This window comes from Stegostoma tigrinum, chromosome 6 (genome assembly GCF_030684315.1).
Source record: "Stegostoma tigrinum isolate sSteTig4 chromosome 6, sSteTig4.hap1, whole genome shotgun sequence".
Classification (NCBI taxonomy): domain Eukaryota; kingdom Metazoa; phylum Chordata; class Chondrichthyes; order Orectolobiformes; family Stegostomatidae; genus Stegostoma; species Stegostoma tigrinum.
In genome coordinates this window covers 17397812-17416556 of record NC_081359.1, presented here as the reverse complement: position 1 = coordinate 17416556, position 18745 = coordinate 17397812, and positions in this window count along the sequence as shown.

Sequence of the window (18745 nt, the reverse complement as noted above, 5' to 3'; positions counted from 1 at the left end):
GCTTACTTTTGCATTAGAATAATCAAATATTGATTTTAGCTTCAAAGATCCCCAGAGTTTGAAAACTTTTAGGCAGTTTTTGAGGAGACTTGACTGGGGTCAGAGCGAGTATAGTTTTCTCCTAGAAAGGAGTGTAGGAAGTTCAGGGAAGACCATTTCCTTTGCGTAAAGGTTTAACTTGGGACGCTCAGACCAAGAATGTTTGGGTAGAAATTTCCGGATTATTAAGACTGAGAAAATTTAAACTAGTTTTGTGAGTATTTATGAAAAAGACTTGACAGTTCATAGGACAAAGCTGGCGAGAATCAAAGGACATAGAAGGATTTCTACCACTGTAAAGGAATGGTGTTGGGGAAATAGATGAAACTTTGTTTTGCTGTGTTTTAAGATCTTGCAAATAGTGTTTGATATTTAGATAGCTTGGTTTTTCTCCCTTTGTGTAATATACTTCTGTTTTATTATTCAAGAAGATCTGAATCTTGTGTGCCTGTGTTTCAGTGAATGATTACCTTAAACAAAACAAAAGATCTAGACTTCATTCTAGCATTACACTTGTCAGGTAGTAACATAAGCTTGCATCATATCCAGAGGAAACTCTGTTTTTGTGTAAATTCAGTACTGTGATTGATCAATTTTTGAGCTTTAAGCAAATCGAGGGATGTTGTGGTCGTGCCAGAAAATAGAGTTGAAATAAAAGTTGTGCTATGCTGTTTTTCATTGGTGGAGCAGCCTTGAGGGGCCATATGGAAATATCTGCTGATCCAGCAAAAGAAGACTGGATTGGGGTTCCTCCGTGTAGAGCCTTAGTCTTATGTAGAGTGACAAAAACAGAAATTGCTGGAAAATCTCAGCAGGTCTGGCAACGTCTGCAGAGAGAAATCAGAGCTAATGTTTAAGGTCAAATGACCCTTCCTCAGAACTGATGGTAACTATGAAAATGTTGGTTTATATTGCAGAAGATAGGGTGGGGTGCAGGGGGAGGGGAATCCCTGCACCCTTCTCGACTCAATATCGAGTTCAATACTTTTAGGGCTTGTGCTCTCCTCTGTCTTTACCCCATTCCCCACAAAGTAGGCCTTGTAACCACATAGTCCACTATTACACACTATCTACTGTTAGCCATTAACAGTCCACATTAATGGCTGTTCACCGTCATAGCCAAAACATTATCCACTGCTTTGCCTGTCCAAATGCTCCTCTTTGTTTTTGGGCTCTATCCCCACCTATTGTTTATTCCTTACCCCCTTCCCCACTTCATCTTCTGCAGTATAAACCAACACTTTCCTACCTAGCATCAGTTCTGAGGAAGGGTCACTTTCCCTGAAATGTTAATTCTGATTTCTCTTCACAGATGCTGCCAGACCCGCTGAGCTTTTCCAGCAATTTCTATTTTTGTCTCTGATTTACAGTAACTGCAGTTCTTCTGGTTTTTACTTGTGTAGAGTGATACGGGCTTGCCATCCTGTGCATGTTAGATTTGACAAAGTGGAAGTCTTGCGCCGAGTTGACACAGGTGCTGAGGTGTCAACTGTTACCCACCAGTGTTTCCAAGAGCATTGTGCTGAGGGGTGTGACCTGTTTGATGTCTACTTCTTCATGCAGGTTTTTATTTTACGGAGGTGGAACATTCTTAATCAAGGTTACATCCGGTGCTCCTTATCTGTCCTCGATTGCACTTTTCATGAAATTGAGCTTTGGTAATTTGGGACCTGATAGATATTCAAATGGAGGGAATGAATTTGAGAATGTCCATGGTACTCGGGTGGAATATGTTAAAAGATGTCTGTTATTCCTGGAAGACATGAATGGTGACTAATCTGAGCAGCACATTACAAGGTTTGCATATGGAGTTCAGGGGTATTTGACCTTTCCTCTTGCACTCAATACCTATTAGCTTGTACAGATTTAGAACTGTTGAAGTAGCAGACAATTTGGCTGTTCTTTTACCCACGTACACAATCATTGTCTCCGAAAGTTTGTGCCAACCGTCTCTAACTGGTGAACTTTGACAAACATCACATGTCACATGTAGCTTGAGCTCCTACTTGGTGTAATGCTGGAAGTCACCCTCATCACTGTGGGAGTAAAGGCTAGGACACCCATGCAGATGGCCAATCTCACCAATAAAAGGTGTTTACCTTCAACTGAGTTTGCACATTGCTATTTTAATACTTCTACTGTCGTACAGGCTGAGTTAACTGGAGGAGATATCTTGAACCTTATTTTAACGATGGTGAGTAGAAGCACACTCAGAGGAGACAGCTTGTTTCTCCACTCAGCAAGTGTGGGACAACTTGAGTAAAGGTGATGATGACATTGGGTATTGTGATCTGGTGAGTGAAAAGAACGTGACTAGAGATGATATTTGGTAAAGATTCCTTACCACCGCACCCCTCACCATCTCTGGGGCGAAGCCCAGGACTTCTTGCAAAAGTCTTTGCAATGAAATGCCATTCTGGGGTCATAGCCCTTGTGAGGAAGAAAGACAGAAACCTGAGATCTGTGTCAATTACTAGGCACCGAACACAGAGATTCGTAATGATGCTTCCCATATATCTAAGTCTGAGGAAACATTAGAAATTTTCAATGGTGCAAAGTATTGCTGTAGTCTCAATTTAGCCCACAGTCATAACCAAGTGCCCGTTACTGACCTAAATGTTGAAAAACTGGCATTCCAAACGGTTACCACAGGACGTTAAGAATACAATAGAATGTTACTTTCATGATGGATAAAGCTTTTGGACTCTTAATTTTCAGTTCCTCCTTTCGTATCTGGAATGTACACTTCAACTTGGTATTTGAGGAAACCCTTGAATGACTAGACAGAATTCCAGCCCATTTGTTGCACTTTAAGTTGAAAGTAAATCAGAGAAGTAGCAACAACACGAAAGTACAGTACCTTGAGTACTTTTGTGGAGGGCAAACATTACTCCTGATGGCGAGAAAATCTAAGCTGCACAGGAATGGCCTCAATCTCAAATGGAAAGATAACTGTATGGATTCATGGTGCAGCAACTTACTTTAGGAGGTTTGTGCAATGCTATGCAAAGTTGGTTGCCCTGCTGCACAATTTACAGAGGAATCCAGGGAATGCTGAAGGAGCCAATGGGAAAGGATGCACATGACATTCACAGAACATTACAGGGAGTTGGACCCCAGTATGCAATGGCTCCTTTTGCATTCTCAAGTAGAAATGTGTTTTATTACCTGTTCCTGGCCACCTAGCTATCTATCTTGCCTTCTTGCTGGAAATGGACACCACTTCCCCAAGTCTGTGGTTGTACTGTTTACAGGTTCAAGAACAGAACAGACTAATTATCACTTGTGCCACTCAGTATCTCAAGCTGAATGAAAGGAATAAGCAAAATTGCTGCAGCATGAAGTTCAAACTGCTAGTTTTGATGTGGGCTCTTTCCCAGAAGTTCAAAGACATTCTGGTCAGTGCAGTTTGAAGTGTTAACCAGCAACATTCTTGTCAGCTACTTTCAAACTTCACCAACTTGGGAGCAACAGAGCTCCAATGTGCTGCTGAGCTCACAGTTTCAATTCTTGTTCTGAAATAGGTCAGACAAAAGTAATGCAAATGCTAATTCCCATGACTACCAGAGCAAGTGGTTGAGGTGGGTGCAATTACAACATTTAAAAGACATTTGGACAGGGACATGGATAGTAAATGGTCACAGGGATATGAGCCAAATGCAGGCAAATGAGACTAGTTCAGTTTAGAAAACCTGTTTGGCGTAGGCAAATTGGGCTGCAGGACCTGGCTCCATGCTGTATGACTCTATGATCCTATTAGAAGTCTGACCAGGAGAGTAAAGACAGTTGTATGATCCCATGGCTGGCTCTATTCTTGCTACAAGTCATAGGCAGAATTTTGATCATTTATTTTCATCATGATTCTAACACATCTGAGGGTGTCTAAACTGGTCCAAAAAAAGTGTTGAGCTGCTGGAACAGGATCGGAGCAGGATGAAGTTCTCTATTGACAGGTTCATGACAAGGAGAGAAAGAAGTGTGAAACAACTCATCCTCCCTCTCAGCCTCTGGCATCAAGTGGTAAGTGCAGTTCATGATGAAGTGGGATACTAAGTGACAGAAATGACAACTAAGCTGATCAGGGAGTGGTGTTACAGGCCCAGGATAGCTCCTGCTGTTTATGCAGACTGTCAAAATTGTGAGAGATGTACTTTGGTAAGAGCAGGGATGCAGCTTCAATGAGAACCCTAGGCATAAAGAGGCCTCAAGAGACACTTGCAATGGGTTTTACAGTCCTTGACCCCAGTAGTAAAAGGCCTGAACATGTTCTTTGAATCATGGACATATTTATCATGTTCACAAATGCCACCACCACGCACCCCGCCCCCCCATCTATCTCCATTGGCCTCAATTATAACCAGGGTGTTTGTACATGATTGGTTTGTCCATTTTGCTCTCCCATGTTGAATTCACAGTGACCGGGCTGCATCTTTGAGACTACAATCCTAAATAAGATCTTAACAGAGAAAATCTTTGAAAGGTGATAATGGGGACTGCAGATGCTGGAGAATCCAAGATAACAAAGTGTGGAGCTGGATGAACACAGCAGGCCAAGGAGCATCTCAGGAGCACAAAAGCTGACGTTTCGGGCCTAGACCCTTCATCAGAGAGGGGGATGGGGTGAGGGTTCTGGAATAAATAGGGAGAGAGTGGGAGGCGGACCGAAGATGGAGAGAAAAGAAGATAGGTGGAGAGAGTATAGGTGGGGAGGTAGGGAGGGGATAGGTCAGTCCAGGGAAGACGGGCAGGTCAAGGAGGCGGGATGAGGTAGTAGGTAGGAAATGGAGGTGCGGCTTGAGGTGGGAGGAAGGGATGGGTGAGAGGAAGAACAGGTTAGGGAAGCGGAGACAGGCTGGGCTGGTTTTGGGATGCAGTGGGGGGACAGGACGAGCTGGGCTGGTTTTGTGATGCAGTGGGGGGAGGGGAAGAACTGGGCTGGTTTTGGGATGCAGTGGGGGAAGGGGAGATTTTGAAGCTTGTGAAGTCCACATTGATACCATTGGGCTGCAGGGTTCCCAAGCGGAATATGAGTTGCCACAATAGCCCCATCATCTGGAGGATAATGGACAGGGTGAAGATTCAACTATATTGTGCGTAACTGCTTGAGGTTCTTGATACTTGAGTGTAAACAAAAGTTGCATAAACTGGTCCATGCTTGTATCAGCATCTCAGATTCTTCCACCAGCTATTACCCACACAATCTCTTCTCTGGACAAGATCCAGTGCTTCCCATGGACCGTCTCCTAGGACTTAGGACACCTTTTGATGGGATGGCCAGGTGAATGAATGGATAGCCAAGCATCCCACTAGGCCAAACCAGATGGTCATGATGACATTGAAGCTGATGAAGAGGGAAGCATTGTGAAGAACAATGCTCCGAACAATAGCTTGGGCCCATGCAGGTACCCATGGCCACCTACTTTGTTGGAAGTGGGAGGAATTGAAAGAGAAGTTGTTGAGGGTGAGGACGAGTTCAGCTAGGCAGATGAGGGTGTCGGTGGTGGAGGACTGGTCAGGCCTGCGGGACAGGAAAAAGCGGAGGGCCTTTAGGCCATCTGCATGGGGAATGCAGGTGTATTGGGACTGGATATCCATGGTGAAAATGAGGTGTTGGGGACTGGGGAATTGGATGTTCTGGTGGAGGTGATGGGTGTGGGTGGTGTCACAGACGTAGGTGGGGAGTTCCTGGACCAAGGCGGAGAAATGGAGTCCAGAGAGGTGGAGATGAGTTCGGTGGGGCAGGTGCAGGCGGAGACAATGGGTCGACCATGGCAGGCAGTTTTATGGATTTTGGGAAGGAGATGGAAGCGGGTCACAGCGTGCTACATGTTATTGTCAAGATGACAAGTCTTCAGCAGGGAAGTGTGTTGAGTTGCCTCCAGCAGAAGCTGATGATGGTGGAAGAGGGCACTGAGGACAGTTAGGTGGTCCTTGTGGATCCTCCCTGGAGAAAGAGGTGCTTTTGTCAGAATGCGTGCAGAGTGAGAGGCCTCATAATTGAGAAAGGGAGAGAGAGAATCCAGTATAAATACCCTGTTTTCCTAGTTTAGCCTTAACTTATCTGAATGTTTTTCAAGAATACAGAATGTAGAATACATGCTTCATAATCTTCAAGCCATCAGTATACTTAAATATTGTGTTACAATTTATTTTTAGATTTATTTTCTTTGATAAACTATTCTCTGCCAAGTCAATCACTGGGTACAAGGCACACCCCATGTTTTTTTGTTGACTGCTTTCAAATAGCTAATACTTGTATACAGTTTCTCTTCAATTCAAGTCCCCTCCTCCCTTCGCAGTACTTTCCAAGACCTGACTTCTCCTGTCCTCAAAGACAAAGGCTACAGACAAATGGTAGCATCCCCACCAGCAAGTTTCCCTTTGAAGCCACACACTATCCTGATTTGGAACCACATTGCTGTCCCTTCACTGTAGTTGGGTGAAAATCCTGGAGCTCCCTTTCTAATAGCGCTGTGAGTGTGTCCACACCAAATGGACTGGTGCAATTGAGGAAGTGACTCATCCCATTATCTCCTCAAGGATAATTAAGGACAGGACAGAAAATACTGAATTTGCAGGTGATAGTCTCATATATTCCATGATCAAATGAAAGAAAGTGGTGTATTTTGTTTCATTGGTTTAAAGACAAATCAGGTTCATGGTGCATGATGGGATTTCATCAAGATAATTGAAGCTTGAAGATATGCAAATTGTGTCTGTAAGTCAATGATGTTTGCAAGCACTTTTCCTTTGTTCTGTCTAGTAGCTTTTATCTGGCTAGGCAGACTCTTCAGATATTGTCAGAGGGCAGAGATAACAATCCAAAGTAGGTGTGTTGTTTCTGTATTTTAGACACTTTCTAGCATAAAAATGTTATGCCATTACTATAAAACTCAGTATGACCTGTCTTATTCCCATATGTTTCCACTAGAATTTTAACTCCTTCCTTTATGGCTGAGCTTTTATTACTCGCCTTCTATAGGCCTGAGCTCCTCCAAAACTCCGCTGTCTAAATCCTAACTCTCACCAGGTCCCACTCATCCATCACCACTGTGCTCATTGAACTACATTTGCTCCAATACTATGGCGAGGCCTCAGTCTCAAAATTTTAATCTTTTGTTTTCAAATCTCTCCAGATTCTAAGCCATCACCACCTTTCCCCACCAACCCTAGCTGCCTCCACCCAACTCCCAATGCCATATCTCCAACGTATCCTCCAGGTCTAGACTCCTTCACTTCATAGGTTCACATCACTCCACTGCAGGCAGAGATGGAGTTGTGCCATGGTTTATATTTTAGAGTTCCTTCTCTGAGATTCTGTCTCTCTTGCCTCCTTTTAAGATGCTCTTTAAAACTCACCTGTTTGTCACCTGTCCTAGCATCTCCTGATGTGGATCTGTGTCAAATTTTGTTTTATGATACGATACATCTGTGTTAATTTACTATATTCGAGTCACAATATAAATACACATTATTGAATTATACAGATAAGTCCCTTGAACCACTCAGTTGGAAAAACCATTTGCTTCTCACAGTCATATTTGTACTAGTCTCATTCATTTCAGTGATTGTTTTGGTATTTAAATAGGCAAATTTTAATGCTGATTGGTTGACATTTACACAATGTGGAATATGATCAAACTCAGCACATCTTGATCACATGTGCAAACTAATGAATTTTACTGGTATAAATGTAGAATGTCCTACCGATGAATAAATTCTCAATTCTATGAAACATGCACATCATACTAAGCCTGCAGTACTCAGTGTAGTTGTTGCGTTGCCTTCTTTTTTGCAGTGCCGTGAAATGATTCTAGGTCAGTGCAAAGATGCCAGGATAAATCGATTTCACTGTTAAATACTTAAGTCCACCTATATTAGACCCTCCCCAGACAATCGCCGTGATTCACTTCACCTTTACTTGGAGTGAAATGTCATTTTGAACTACTCAAGTAATATACTTCTGCAACTTAGATACTTGATGAACCTGGTAATAATTGATATTATGCAGAATATTATATTTACATACAAACTCTTGCAGGTTTGCCTCACATAAATGTCATCATAGTTCAGAAATCTGATACATTTGTTGGGAATTTGGTTTTACAAATTGTTGTTCGGCTTTAGTGTTGGAGTAGGAATCTGCCATTCACGGCTCTTGAGTCTGTTTTAACATTGCACTGGATTGTTGCTGGCTCAGAGATATACTCTCTGCTGTTGCCTTTATTTCATTTCCCTCGATATTCTTATCCAACAGCTATTCAATCCCTATCATTACCTACTCTGAAATATCTGTCCTCATCAGCATCCAGGTAGAAAAATCACACTGTGTCACAGATTCTATATAACACGTGACATCCTGGAGAAATATACAGCGGCTGAATTACACTTGGGTATTTCAGGGAATGATGTGCTCATCCCTGCACTGTTTGAATCTGTAGACAGATAAGAAATAATGTGCATTTATGTAGTGTCTTTCAGGATGCCCCAAAGCACTTATTAGCCAATGAAATACTTTTTGAAGTGTAATTATTGTTATATTATTGTAAGACATAAAACAACCTGACCACAGCAAGTTCCCACAAACAATGAGCAGTTCTTTCAGTGAGTATTGGCTGAGAGATAAATATTGTCCAGGGGTCCAGGTTTTCTTCAATAGGGCTACGAGATCCGTAACATCCATCTGAGGTGAGTTCGGTTTAATTTTTGATCTGGGAGACAGTATCTCAGACAGTGCAGCACTCCCTCAGTACTGAACTACAGAGTCACTAAATGTTGGGTTCATCTTTGGAGTGGGATTGAAGCTATAACTTTCAGGCTTGCAGATCTGAAATCAATACGATATCATACATATGCTGAAAGCATGCAAGTAACTACAAATTACTTCTGTTCAATCTTCATCTCAAAGCTTCCTGTTGTTGTTTTTTTCTTCTGTAATAAACCCTATCCTGAGGATGATGACTTTAGATGCAGTATAGTTTGCACAGACAGAAGGAATTGCACAGTACATCACTGCACTTTGCTTTCAATATACAAACGTTTTCTGGTAAGTGTTTGTAGGCTATTTAACCAGTAACACTTTAAAGCCTAATTTTTATATAATGTGAATTGAAACTGAAATGGAGCAGAGGAATGGTTTTAACTGGCTTACTCTGCAGACAGCCACCATAAACCTGATGGGCTGATTGTCTTCCATCTCGGCCCTGTTGACTCTAAGAACCACTGTACACATTCGACAGATGCTCCTGGACAGAAGAATGAAATTGAAACTGACCATCTTTCATATCAGTGTTGCTGAGTTCACTGAGAGGTGTCGCCCCCAGTTTCTTGTTACTACATTTCACAAAGGCACAGCTTTTATATTATAGGATGTAAATGGTCATTCACCATTACTATTTGTCTATATCCCCCAGCCATTTATGGTGATGAAGTAATTCCCTGTGAGTTGTGAATGACCAAAATATCCTGCAATGATTTGCTCTGCTCCACCATTAGCTTCATGACAATGGCAACTCATGCTCAATCTTTTATGACTCAAAAGAAAATGCTGAATTTGTACATTAATTACCCATTTAATTTATGCAGAAAGTGAAATCCCCTAATTAATAGTGTAAAGACTAATTTAATGATAAGGTTAATAATAGCCAATCAACCTCTCTGGCTCAGAAAGAAATCTGATAATCCTCCCAAGTTGTAAATTGTCTTTGGAGGTTTTACAAAGGTATCAAAAATACCTATTCTGCTATCTGACTCTTTTCTACCTGTCTCTCCTCATACAAGCTTTCATTTCGTCTCTTTCTGTCCTGATTTGGATCTAATTCACCAGATTTCCTTTTCCACTGAGCCACTTTTTTTTCCCCTCAAATTTTAAATCTCATTGATTGAGGAGATAGTGTGTTGGTCTTTTCAGTCACTGAGGTCCCAGATGCTCCATTGCTTTCACTGCATCCTTATAGATTCACGCTCAAGGTGACCTTCAGTTTAAAAAAATGTTAGAAAGTAATTGTAATACAAACTTCTTGCTGGTATGATGGCAGCGAAGTAGTGCCTCTAACCCTGGGGCTCGTATGCTCTATCTGCTATACTTTTTGTTTCTTTTTTCGTTTTTTTTTAAATCCCCCCATCTCCTCTCAATTTTGTTCCCCCCCCACCCCTCCAACCTCTTATTTTACTTTATTTCCCTTTGGTGAAGAGCTTGGTCATAGCGAAAACAATCGACAGGACCCAGCAGCAGGACCCATTGCAGCAGTCCTGGAAGCATGTTTTCTGCAATGTCAAGATGGGCTTAACGCTGACTCATGGCTGCTGCTGAGGGAATGCGTTTGGGTTCCTGATGGCATCTGTGTCCAGCACAGGTGAGTTTGGGGGTCTACTACAAGAACAGATGGCATCAACAACAGCTGTATCAGCAATGTAGGGCTGGTGCATTGGTGATCGCTGGACTTTGCCAGTGCATGTGCCACCAAGGACTTATCATGGCACTGGTCAGTGGACACAAGATGGCACTGAAGAGTGGCAACTTTTGTTCCAACGACATGGTTAAGGACTGTAAAGTTGGACACTATTTCCTCATTTTCCTGCCTTTATATTCTGTTTGAAAATGGCACCGGAGAATGGAGACACTATACAACATTTTTATAGCAAGACACATGTGACAATACACAAATCAAGTCAAATCAAATCAAATCATGTATAGCCAGATACATATTTCCCCACTGGAGCAAACTCTGGACTATTATATTTCAAAATTATGTTTTTGTAGATTATCTGCAGTGCAATTACATTTCTTAAACAGTCAGGACAGTTTAAACATTTGATTAGTTAAGAAGGTACAGCAAAAATACATAATTCAATTGCAACAAATATTTTATGTGAACATATTTAAGTGACATTAATTTAACAAGCTGATTAAATGATTTGAATTTAACAATCTAAGACAGCTGAATGTTATTTTATATGTATTTAAATTTTATGGAGTGTTTACTGGGACCACAGACACAAAGGAAATGGAGCTGTATCACTGATAGTAGAAGACAAGTAAACAAGTCAATTAATCTGATATTTTATCTCTCAACTGTCTCTTCACTGCTGCTATCTCTGCATCTACCTTTTTGGTTATACTTCTCTCCACATACTTGAGGTTTCTAGTCAGCAATCCAGCAAGTCTTCAGAAAATATTACTAGCTCAGAAACAAAAACAGCAGTTTCTGTAGAAGCTCAGCAGGTCTGGCAGCATCTGTGAAGAGAGATCAGAGTTAATATTTCGGGTCTGGTGAGCCTTCCTCAGAGTGTCTCTTCACAGATGCCACCAGACCTGCTGAAACTTTTCCAGCAACTTCTGTTTTTGTTTCAGACTTTCAGCATCCTCAGTTCGTTCGGTTTTTACTGAGGCAGATTATGGCTATGGGAGGTGAGCAATGTTAAAGACATTACTGTTTTCCTGGTCTTCCAGAAAATAATTTCTTTGACTTCTGGAAAATGGGCAACAGCCAAAAATCTTCACAATGCTTTCTGAACTACTGAGTACTTCCAGCATTCTTTGCAGTTACTATTCACCCAATTAGAAATTTCAGTCCATCCTCCAAATTACAGCAAAATAAAAATGCTTCACAATGACCTTTATAGTGGAATAAAAGTGGTAAGTTCATGCATCTCTTGAGCCAGGTGGAGTTTGAATCTCACTTCAAAGGCTGAGCCTGTAATGCTAGCTGACACTGACTGGAGAAACTACTGCACTGTTGGAGGTGTTGCCTTTCAGAGGAGATGTGAAACCTAGGCCCTTTTGCCCCCCACAGGTGGCCAATTCCACAACTGCTATTTTGAAGAGGATACAACATTTCCCAGGCTCCTGGGCAATCTTTGTCCAACAGCCAAAGCTGCAATGGGTATTGTCTGGTTCATTGTAACACTGATGTTTGTGACAGAGTGATGAGTGTAGATTTGGCTGCTATTTTTCCTTTATGCGTCCACACTTCAAAAGTTGCTCTTTGACCTGAGGTTAGAAGAGCTGCCTCACAAATGCAAATTCTCTTTTCTTCTCACAACAGATCTATGCGTTACTAGTCTGTAGTTCCCTCAGGGAGGGGGAATGCTGAGGAATTAGAGAAGCATGGAAAATCATGAAGGAAACATGTCTTTGCAAGTTAATGGAGCTCCTTCTGCATCATTCATTTCTTCATGTTGCTACCCTCCTACAGTGTCAGCTGCTGATTTTTGATGATAGCAGGAACAGCAAATGCTGGAGAATCTGAGATAACAGTGCAGAGCTGGATGAACACAGCAGGCCAAGCAGCATCAGAGGCGCAGGAAAGCTAACGTTTTGGGTCGAGACCCTTCTTCAGAAATGGGGGTGGGGAACGGGATTCTGAAATAATTCTGGTTTTGGGAATGTGGTCAGGGGAAGGGAGACTTTGATAGCCTTGGGCTGCAGGGTTCCCAAGTGAAATGAGATGCTGTTCCTGCAGTTTGAGTGGTGTCACTGTAGCAATGCAGGAGGCCCAGGATAGATGTGTTGTCCAAGGAGAGGAACACCTATGCTTAGTTTGCAACAAACAACTACACCTCCCAGTCGTGAACTATTTCAACTCCCCCTCCCACTCCTTGGATGACATGGGCATCCTGGACTTCACAAACTTCAAAATCTCCCCTCCCTTGACCGCATCCCAAAATCAGCCCAGTTTATCCCCGCCTCCCTAACCATTCCTCCTGAGGTCCCGCCCCCATCATCCACCTCCTTGACATGTCCATCCTCCCTGGACCAACCTATCTCCCTAACTCCCCACCTACATTCACCTTTACTGGCTCCAACCCCACTTCTTTGACCTGTCTATCTCCTCTCCACTTCTCTTTTATCCATCTGCTATCTGCCTCCCCCTCTCTCCCTATTTATTTCAGAATCCCCTTCCCCTCTCCCATTTCTGAAGAAGGGTCTCGACCTGAAACGTCAGTTTTTCTGCTCCTTTGATGCTGCTTGGCCTGCTGTGTTCATCCAGCTCTGCACCATGTTATCCTGTTTTTCAGTGTTTGCTCAATAGAGAACATGGTAGGATCCCCAGTTCTGGAATTCCCTTCCTATAACTTTCATGGCACTCCCTCATCTCTTAAGTTTCTCCTTGAAACCTACATAATGTTCCCATACATCTCCTTACATGGCTCAATGTCAAGTTTTGTTTGTAACCTCTTCTGTTAAGTGTCTTGAGCCATTTTACCAGCTTATAAAATAAAATTGTTCAGTTAATAGCTCAACTGTTTATAAATAGAACTTGACATGAAACCTACATAACCAACTTCCTTTACAGGAAACTTGGTTCTATAAAGTCTAACGCCTAACAGGTGTGTGTCGTAACACAGTGGTAATGCCGTTGGCCAATTAAGCCATCAGCTCAAGCAAATGTTCTCCAGTTGGATTTTAACTGCAGTTAGTAAATCTGCAATATAAAAGCTAGTGCTTGACCACAAAAGTGTTATTGATCGCTCTAACAAAAAAAAAACCACAATCTGGCCTAATAGCTACACTTCAGGAGAGGGACTACACGTGACTCCCTACTGCCCTCTCAAATGGCAGAGTAAACCACTCAGTTTAAGCACAGTTACACATGGGCAATGAATGCTGGCCTTGCCAATAAAGTTCATATCCCTTCAAAGAATCAAAAGAAAACAGTGATCGAGAACACCCTTGACCGCGTCTCCCGTATTTCCCGCAACACATCCCTCACACCCCGCCCCCGCCACAACCGCCCAAATAGGATCCCCCTCGTTCTCACACACCACCCCACCAACCTCCGGATACAACGCATCATCCTTATTGATCGCTCTAACAAAAAAAAAACCACAATCTGGCCTAATAGCTACACTTCAGGAGAGGGACTACACGTGACTCCCTACTGCCCTCTCAAATGGCAGAGTAAACCACTCAGTTTAAGCACAGTTACACATGGGCAATGAATGCTGGCCTTGCCAATAAAGTTCATATCCCTTCAAAGAATCAAAAGAAAACAGTGATCGAGAACACCCTTGACCAAACTTCCGCCATTTACAATCCGACCCCACCACCCAAGACATTTTTCCATCCCCACCCCTGTCTGCCTTCCGGAGAGACCACTCTCTCCGTGACTCCCTTGTTCGCTCCACACTGCCCTCCAACCCCACCACACCCGGCACCTTCCCCTGCAACCGCAGGAAATGCTACACTTGCCCCCACACCTCCTCCCTCACCCCTATCCCAGGCCCCAAGATGACATTCCACATTAAGCAGAGGTTCACCTGCACATCTGCCAATGTGGTATACTGCATCCACTGTACCCGGTGTGGCTTCCTCTACATTGGGGAAACCAAGCGGAGGCTTGGAGACCGCTTTGCAGAACACCTCCGCTCAGTTCGCAACAAACAACTGCACCTCCCAGCCGCAAACCATTTCCACTCCCCCTCCCATTCTCTAGATGACATGTCCATCATGGGCCTCCTGCAGTGCCACAATGATGCCACCCGAAGGTTGCAGGAACAGCAACTCATATTCCGCCTGGGAACCCTGCAGCCTAATGGTATCAATGTGGACTTCAGTTTCAAAATCTCCCCTTCCCCTACTGCATCCCCAAACCAGCCCAGTTCGTCCTCTCCCCCCACTGCACCACACAACCAGCCCAGCTCTTCTCCCCCCCCCCCCACCCACTGCATCCCAAAACCAGTCCAACCTGTCTCTGCCTCCCTAACCGGTTCTTCCTCTCACCCCAAGCCGCACCTCCATCTCTTACCTACTAACCTCATCCCACCTCCTTGACCCGTCTTCCCTGGACTGACCTATCCCCTCCCTACCTCCCCACCTATACTCTCTCCACCTATCTTCTTTACTCTCCATCTTCGGTCCGCCTCCCCCTCTCTCCCTATTTATTCCAGTTCCCTCTCCCCATCCCCCTCTCTGATGAAGGGTCTAGGCCCGAAACGTCAGCTTTTGTGCTCCTGAGATGCTGCTTGGCCTGCTGTGTTCATCCAGCCTCACATTTTATTATCTTGGAATTCTCCAGCATCTGCAGTTCCCATTATCTCTGAAAAGAAAAAGTAGCACAGTTTTCCCCTCCTAGTTATTAATTAATTCACTTGGGAATTAATTGGTTGTGTTTGCCCTGGAAGGATACTTGTCCCCTTTGCCATCTCAGCATGTTCATGCTGGGAAAGACAATCCACTGGCAACTTTCCCCACTCAGCCTATAATTAAGGCCTTTCATGATCAATTATGTAAGCCACATTTGGGCCTCAAAGCACCATAGGCTCCATTAGCTGCCTTTCTGGCAGGATGGAAAAGTGATTGATTTCCCAAGTGAGAATCCAGGGTGATCTAACAACTGAGGAAATGTAGGCCTCCATTTGCCCCTATTGGGGGCACATCAGGGGAAGGAATAGAGGCAAAGGGTGGCTGAAGGCCACACCTCTGCTCTTGCCTCCATACCCCTGACCATCCTCACCCTGAAACACCCACCCAGTGAAACCTGAAAGTAAATGAGATGCCCTTTTGGCAACTGGGTAACCTGTGAGGCCTCCAGAATGATCTGTAGACCCAGATTCCAGCCTCCGAATGGCTGACAGGCTTCTGATGAGGTAGGTCTCAATGCCTGTGATTTGCTAACAATCTCTGCAGTCTGATATTATCTAAGTTGGTTGGCACTCGACTTGCAAGCTCTCATGTCACAATAGTGACAAAGTAATGACTATCAATTTTCACCACCTAATTTTAACAGGTTCGAGCTCCATGGAATAAAATGGTTTCAAACAGGAAGAGATGCAGCCCTAAAATGGCTTCAGAAAACACCTGACCACAGATTGAGGCAAGGTCAGGAAATTCCGGAAATCAGTAAAATGTAGAATAAGCTGCCTGAACTGAACTTACTATCTTACCTGAAGTCATTGAAACTAGTCAATTGAGTCGGGGTCAAGAAACTTGCATTTCCTGGCTACGCCTTTTTGTAGGGTTGCATAAACTGAGCACGAAATTGTTGCCTACAACTATTCAACTTAAAATTAATGGAGTCAAGCTTGGGAATACAGAAATGAATCATGTTTATTGAATTGGACAGAGCTCAAAAGATTTAACCAGGATGTTGCCAGGACTGGAGGGTTTGCATTATAAGGGTAGGCTGGGACTTTTTTCACTGGAGTATAGGAGGTTGAGGAGTGACCTTATAGAAGTTTATACAATCATGAGTATAGATAAGGTGAATGGTAAAGGTCTTTTCCCTAAGATGGGGAAGTTTAAAAATATGTTGTCAAATTTTGAAGGCAAGAGGAGAAACATTTGAAAAGGGACCTAAGGGGCAACTTTTTCCACAGAGTAGTTTGTATGTGAAACAGTCTGCCAGAGGAAGTAATACACGCAGGTAGTCACAATATTTAAAATGTTTGTACAGGTACATGAATAGGAAAAGATAAGAGGGTTTAGTCTCCTGCAGGCAAGTGGGATTAGTTTGGCATGGGCAGGTTGGACTGAAGGGTCTGTTTCCTTGCTGTATGACTCCATGAGCAGCTGAAGGAGACAGGCTGTGTAACAGCAAGGACTGGATCTCACTTCTGTTTCTCTTCCTTTGTCTTTTTCCCCTCTGCCTCTGGAAAAAAGTACTGTTAATTGGGGAACACATCTTCACTGACAAAGATCTTGCAAATTTTCTTACATGGGATACAATACTTCAACTAAATATGAAGGCTCAGGTTCAGCTGTAACAATCCAAGAACTCCGAAGAGTTCTTGGAGTTTCTGTTCTTGATCTCCTTTTTGTGCTAGTCATTCACTCCTTAAGCTTCATTCCCTGTCTTTATGAGGGTTTGATTTATTATTTTTGTTGCTGTCAATAATGAAACAGCTCACTCACAGAAAGAAAGCTTCCAATTTACTCCTTAATTCTGATCTAGTGACAATATTTCAATCTTATGCTAAGTAGTATTTGTTGCAACTGCCTGAGGGGATTTAAAACAAAAAGGGAGCCAATTCACCCCTCCTGACCCAGTCATTACTCTCCTGGTGGGACAATGGCAACTAAAATGCTCAACCCTGCACTTAAATCTGGAGAATAAAACATCAGCCAAAGTGTGAGATATCATGTTACCATGAAGTGTCTGGATTTATTTATTGGCATGGCTTCATTTATCACTAAGGTTTAAAATTGTCTCCTGAGTGGCAGTTTCTACACCAGCACTATGTTTATGCTGCTATCCAACTGCCACTCCTCAAGGCTTTTAGGATCTTTGCTGAGCCTCTTGTCAGTTGACCTGTAACCATAGATTCAGGTGAGCCATTCAAGCCCTCATTTCCTTACCAGCTCTTTGAAGGAGCTACCCAATTAAATCTCAAGCCACATTCTTTCCCCATAGCACTACAAGTGTTTTATTTCACTTCTATCTCATTCCCATTGGAAAGTTGTTACTGAGTCTCATTAACTACTGAGGCTCCTCCTCTGGTTCTTTTGCTAATGATCCCAAAATCTATGTCATTTGGTTACTGAGACTTCTGCCTATGGGTGCAATCTCTCCTTATATACTCAAAGTGAAATCTCATTGTCTGAGAGCTAAAACCTGAATGGAGTACTACTTTATCTGAAACTCTTGAGTCAGATTATTGCCGAGTGCCACCAGATATCTGCTCTATCTTTGCATGAAGTAGCTAGTAAGTGATGCTTTAATTTCTATTGTTGACAATTGGAAAACCCCTTCCATGATGACTTGCATGGCCTGTTGCCATGTCTACTTATTCTGCACCAGTGAATTCACACCATCAGCAACAAACAAAGACAACTAAATTCCATTCTGTAAACAGCTTCCAAATCTAATGAAACTAAAATGGCTATATAATGAGAGTCAGGGCTTTGGGTTAACGTCTTATCCCAAAGGCAGCAATCTCAATAGCTCAACATCCTTAGTTGCAACACAAACACCTTACATTTCAAATGTCATGTCGTAAAATACCTAGGCCCATCACAAACGATTACCAGATAAATTGACACCAAATCATCTTCAAGATGGCAGCTGTGGCAGGAAGGAAGTGTTGGGGCTCTGTGATCGTACTCTCCCGCTCACTTTTTTTGTTTCTTATTGTTAAAGTTTACCAGCTGCGGTGAGGGAAAGTGGTTGCGAGGGCCTACCGCAGCTATGGCAGGCTCGGTGGATCCAGATATCCGTCCCTCGTGGTCATTAGTGACCGGGTTTAACTGGAGGCTCCGCCATTGATGGTCTGGCCTGTTCCTCCTAGTGGAGGTGCGTCGGCGGTGGCGGCAGCAGCAGCAGCAGCATCCGGGTCATTCCTCGTTTCTATGGCAGCTCGAGGAGAGGCCTTGAAATGGCGACGACCTCAACAGATGAGTGGGGCCGCTGTGTCCCTCCTTGTTGTGTCGGCTTTGGTGGGGTGGATCTGGCCTGCAAGTCCTGGCTTCGGCGGCCCCGGCTTACACCTCGCCCCCATTCTCCCGTCACTTGCACAGCCACTCCAGAAGCCCAGGACCTGGGGAGGGAACAAAAAGGATGAACTTTGTCCTCATTTGTCTCAACAGCTTTTTATTAAAAATAGATCATTCCTAATTAAAAGTGGCACCTTGTACGCATTTCGCAGTATTTTCATAAATACAAGTGACAGTAGATTGTTACTGTACCCAGGATTGAAGGCAGGTGGCCAAGCATTTGGGGAAAGCAGGGAGGGAACAGAGACAGATAGGAGTCAGCAGGTAGTTTGA